Source organism: Aulostomus chinensis, chromosome 14 (assembly GCF_037954235.1).
Source record: "Aulostomus chinensis isolate RoL2024-O1b breed Wild chromosome 14, RoL_Achi_v1.0, whole genome shotgun sequence".
Classification (NCBI taxonomy): Eukaryota; Metazoa; Chordata; class Actinopteri; order Syngnathiformes; family Aulostomidae; genus Aulostomus; species Aulostomus chinensis.
In genome coordinates, this window is record NC_141333.1 from 16,676,715 (window position 1) to 16,682,854 (window position 6,140).

Consider the following 6,140-nt stretch of genomic DNA (forward strand, 5'->3'; position numbering starts at 1 on the left):
AAAGCTTTAGAACTGAAAGATATTTTTATCTTGGATAAAGTATACATATATGAGCCGTCGTCATGACAGCATCACATTCATACCTTTTCATTCATAGCTTTAATTTTAGAAGTATGTTTGGAGAGGGCTAGAAATGTGCCATGTGAAATTAAACCCTGACATTTTGGAATTCAAAAAAATAAGTGTAGACTCTACACTTATTTTTTGAATAGGTACAAGGAGATATGTCTCTACGCTGAAGGAACATGTATCCTTGTAAGATACGGTGGCCTTGAGATGCCAAAACAATGCAATTTAGGAACACATGTTCAAATAGGCAAAATACAATTGAGAAATGAGAAATCCTCCTCATATCGGACAGACCTGGGTGTTATGAACTCACATGTTACAGAATGGGCGGTGCAAACTAACACACCGCAGAAATGCGAGTCACATTAACACAACACATAACACAAACATGCCATGAATTCACGCAACAGAATGCAAGACATACCTGCAAACAGAAAAACAAAGACACACAACATATTCCAGAAATTCACTGCAAACTCATGAAACATGTTAGATATGCACAAATAAAGGTAAGCCAAGTCTTAGCGCTGTTTGAAAACACTTCCATTCTTCATGACTGAAATTTGTCCTTCATTTTTAACTTTTATGTGAGGATGATTGAAATTTGCCTCCGTTTCGTATTTTTGCTCATCAGTCGCTGTGTTTTCCACTCTCGGGGTCACCGCAGGTAGTGATTTTAAAATGAAAAGAAGTAAATAAGTGTGATGAAGCGGTAAACCAGGTCAATTGCATGTCTGCTCGTGGTTTTTGAGGAGCAAGCGTGCGCCTGGGGGACAGGTGACTTGGTGTGTGTGTGTGTCTGTGTCTTGGTGATGAAGGGTCAGCTGAGGGTTACAGCGATCCAGTTACACTCACCTCTCCTCTGCATTGATCCCTCTGATTCCTCTGATACACTGCTGTTTCTATATTGACATCTAACCATGCAGACGAATGCTGGAAGGCATACAGTCTTCCAGTGTCTGAGCTCTTTATTGAGCCATACGAGAGACGCTAATGACCAGGATAGCTTCCAGCAAGCCTCTGTGCTGTATTCCTTCACCTATTTTGACCTCTGTTCTCATCTCAGTGCCATATTGCTTGCGGCAATGATGTCATCAAACCGTATGTCTATTTTCTGTCTTTTTATCAATACTCACCTCTGCTTTCTCTAATTTTCGTTTTTCTTTCTCTCCATTTCGGTCCTACTTTCAATTTCCCTTGCTGTCTCTCTCTGCCCCTCCCCCCTCCTTTATACATTTCTCCGCCCTGCACACCTGCTCGAGGACCAACCCCCTCCCCCACCACTACCACCACCACCACACTTCCCTCCTTCCCTTACCTTGCCTCCCCACCCGGGCATGCAGGGTGGAAAACAGACGGCCCCTGTGTTGCCTGATAATCATCACATTGCTAGCATGCCTGCTCCTCTTTTCTCTCTCTCTCTCTCTCTCTCTCTCTCTGTTCTTTATCTTCTCTTAGCTGCCCCACCTGCCAGTTTACCTCAGCCAAGCCTATAACTGCTCCACCCCCCCCTTGCTGCATCTGCCTTGCCATACATCAGCCTTCTGACAGGCTCTCTCAGCACCCACAATGCCCAAGTCTCATACTTTTCACCTTTCGTCACCAATTTCATCACTGGCAGCTGCCAATTGTGGAACATCTAGGATGGTTTAATGTAGCTGCGAGCAAGAAATCTTCTTTTTTTTTCTTTTTTTTTTTTGCTTCCCAGCAACCCTCCCTCGCCTAAAAGCTTTTGCATCTCTTAACCCTTTTTTCACTCCGCCCCTGTGTCTCAGTGCAGGTGTTCCTATAGCTGGAGGTGAAAAGCAAAGCAAGTAACGTCTGAGTTGGGTTTCATTCAGCTATTGAGCTTATGGTTCCTCATTCACCACCCACTCTGCTTATTAGGCTTGTTTTTTACATAACTGAAAAAGAAACAAGGAAGCAGCATTCAGGCCCTCCCAAATGCTCTTCACAGATTCCACACTTTATTTCTTCGACAGCTACACAACGTGAGGATATTAGCTCTCTGTGTCTATTATTTGATCAAGTGGTTCTCAGTCATCCAGGGATCTGTGTAGTACTTGGGGGGGGGGGGGTGAACACCCCAGTGGGCCCCTCTAAGTGTCTATTGTGTGTGTGTGTGTGTGTGTGTGTGTGTGTGTGTGTGTGTGTGTGTGTGTGTGTGTGTGTGTGTAAAGAAACCCCGATGGATCAGGGGGGCCCCCTGTTGTAGAAGAAATTGTTCATTTATTAATTCATGCTATCAGGTTGCTGGGTTTCATGTTTTACAAAAAGCGCCAGCAGATTAGTTATCAACACCAGCTGTCCAGACGAGACTGGCTAGACTCTCCGTAACCCCTCCTCCTCTGTAGTTCCTGTTCTATCTGGGTTCTTATCTGTTTATCTTTGCTTCCCCCCCACCACCACCATCTCTTTATGTTCTGTGGCATTAAGGTCTGAATCAGGCAGATGGACAAAGCCTTAGATCAATCAAAGAGATCAATACTTCCCAGACTGACCGGAATGATCTATGCAGACTGACGGACATCTGAAGGGTCTGATCTGGTCCAGTCTGGGCTAGTTTTCCCTGCTCTTGCATCAGCTCAGTTTTGCTTGGTCATGTCTGGTCTTATTCAAGTCTGACATGTTAGGATTTCAGTCTGAAATGTTTCCAGTTCATCCGTTAATATCTCCAAAGCTAACTCTGGATCAAAATATATATTTGGACAAAACCCACAGACTCCTTGAACATGAACTGCGCATGGAAAACAGTTCTGAGTTGACGTCAGGATGACAGCATGGACTGGATTAATGCATTTGGTTTCACTGGCACGCTAAGTGCAATGCTAAATATTCTTTTCCTTCAGAATATTAGACATTGTTTTTGCAATTTCCCTGAACCAAGACAAAGAATTGCAGACATAAATGTAGTCACTTGAAGTCCTCCCTGATTTTCTCTCTCCATTAAAACAGACAAGACAGAACAGAACTTGCTGACAAAAACCAGACTGCTGACTTGGGTCCCTCCCCACCTGTCCAACACCACTGTCTCTGCATCCCTGCTCATTCTAGGTCTCGGTTGTCGGGTTTTTGCTTCTCCTTTTTTTTCATGATAGACAGCAACAGAGCCAAACAGAGCTTCACGGTTCCTGTCTGTGCTCTGGCTGCAGTGTCTGGTGTGTGTTTGATGTTGTCCAGGCTCAGCACTGACCCCCGTCAAACCAACCTCAGACAGAGATGAAAACTAATGGGGAGGAAGGAAGGAAGAACAGTTCCAAGACTCAGAAATAAAAACAACAGCCAGTCAGCACTTTGTGACGCAGTAGAAGGGATTTGCTAAGTTGTTTTCAGTTGATTCTAAGAAGCGGGAGACTAAAAGTTATCCAACATGATGACCCTGGTGAATTTAAACTGCTAAATATCACCAAGCTGCATTTTAATTCAAAGCAATTCAAAAGTAAAATCAAATACTTGACTCAATAGAGACGAAAGGAAGCCAGTACATTTTACCTTTAAAGTGACATTAAGAACATTAAACTACGTCAAACATCTTAAAACCGAGTCAGTTTTCCCGGTGAAAACTATCGACTGGGTTCTGTGGAAATCTCCCTTGTAACTCCCCAGCCTCGTCAAAGGATATCCCTCCCTGGAAAAAACGCTGATAGTCTGAGCGCCACAGGAATGAGTTCTAAAACCCACAAATTAGTTAGCATTGTTGAAACATCTGGTTCCCTCATTATTTCTGGTTAAATGACCAAAATAAGGTTCCCTCAACCTTATGATGTTTAAAAGTTTTGTTCTATGTTATAAGATATGCAGTTATCAAGTGGCTTAACCAAACTACTGAGGTGTCGTTGACATTGAACATCGTCACAACAACAGAAAAAGCTCGATGTGAATTGTGGTGATGTTGCATCTGCAGTATAGTTTCCTCGTAGAGTAACGACAGCTTGGTACTCCTAATGATTGAATTCACACTTAAAAAATCCTAAGGTGTTCAGATTTTCTTGTGAAGTAAAACATGTGAAACTCTTGGTACCGAGCCTATTCTCTGACGCGAAAGGTAAGGAACGGGAGTTGGGCTCTAATAGAACACTGGAGAAAAGAAGCAGGGTGAACGACATGAAAGAGTATAATACAAATCCAGAGCTAATGTGAACGGGTTCAACCCCGCCTCACGCCCGAACCCCGCGACCCTTAAAAGGATAAGCGGAAGAAAATGGATGGATGGATGGATGGAAAAATCATAAGTGGTTGAGGGAACCTATGCTAACTTCCAAGCTCTACAAAATATGTTATCCCTGCAGAACTCTGTTATAACTCTGGAAAAAATAAGTGAAGTGTATTTTCAGATCAAATTCTTTCTTAATTCCGGTAAATACAGTCAACCTGTCAACCTTGCATGATGGAGGAGTTTCAGTAAAATGTAATACAGCTTAGCACTAGAGCTTTTACTGTAAATATAGTCACTGGGGCCTTTAGCTCCTGTGAGGTTTGCATATTATATAATTTTCTGATTGTGATTTTCAAAATTTTCCTTGAATTCATTGTTAAAGGACTTCAGCAAACTGTACGCTGAAAGAAAGAAAGAACACACACTCTGCATGCTCATTTGTATTCTTAGAGCATTTAAATTTCCCCTTGGGCTCTTCTAAAACCATCATGTGATGAAGGTTTGGCTGAAGGTCATGATGTGAGTCACAAAGCAAAGCGGGCTTGTGTTTCCTGCCAGCCGAGTCTTTCATGCTTCCTTGCTGAGACAGGAAGTGGAGGGGTAAATAGAGGGAATCCCACACGCTGATGAGGAAACTCCACAGAACCGTCCTCCACTCACCCCGCTCGGGACGATGGCGGTTTTACTGTCCCCCTATGAGCACACAGAGAAACACACATGCATCCCACTTCAACACACACGTGCGCTTGAACAGAACCCCTCATGTTCCTCCTGAGACAAAGGATTTTGTAGCATTTGTACTTTAAGAGCTCTGAACAAGCGTGGAAATTTTGGTTTGTTGTGACAGCTTACTAGTGCTGGCAATGGAAAAACATAGTTCGACTCTGATATACTTTCCACATGAGCACCATCGTGATGCAATACTGTGAAATTTACCCTTTATACATTTTCAGGGGAATTAGCCTAGTTTGTAAAATGTCATAGCCATCGCTCACCTTGGCATTGTGCTCTCTCCCTGTTAGCATGTGACCTTATTTCTCTTATCTGTGCCGGCCATGCAAGACTTCTGCTCATCTGTTTATGCTGCACCATATTATATTTGGTAAAATATGGGTCAGAGGTTGTTTTTTTTGTCTGTGCCGTCATATATGTTACAGCGTTTGGTTGAACACTTTTTTTCTCTTGACACCAGTGTAATCCTGCGATTGGCTTAATGGGATCTGGAGGCTCCTGCACATTTGATGTTAATGTAATAGGAATGTCATAAAAGCTTTTCAGATCTCAGTTTATCCAGTCATTGATTTAACCTGCAAATTTATGGATGACCCCCCCCCCCCACACACACACACACCACCACCACCACCACCAGCACCGTAGATGTTATGCCCATAAATTGCACGCCAAATCATAGTGGGGATATTTTTTTTGCCAATTTAAATTCCAAAGGGCTTAACTATCTCATTTGAATTATTTACTTGTGGGTTTGATGGAGAGGCGAGGGAGCACCTATTGATCTGAAAGATTTAGAGCCTGTTGGCAGCATCTGATGGTTTTCGGAAGCACTGGGAGTTCTCCATATTAAAAAAAAAGAGGCAAATTATCGAAGATTTCACCAAAAACCATTGGATAAAAAATTCACACTGACAATTTTTCCTAAAGATGCGCCCCTGAGCATTGACTGGATTGTAGTTTTTCAAGAAAAGCAGCGCCTTCATCATGAGTCTAGAAAATCTTGGGCAGCAGATGTGATGGAGGGCTGCCACCAGGGGCCCGGGGCCACCGACCTTAATACTGGCTTAGACTGCCACACGTCTGTGATGATGATGATGATGATCCAAGGAATTGTGCATGGGGGTCAATGAGCGCCTGCCAGGGCAGCACAGGGGGTGGCGTGGTGGTTGTGGTGGAGGTGCAG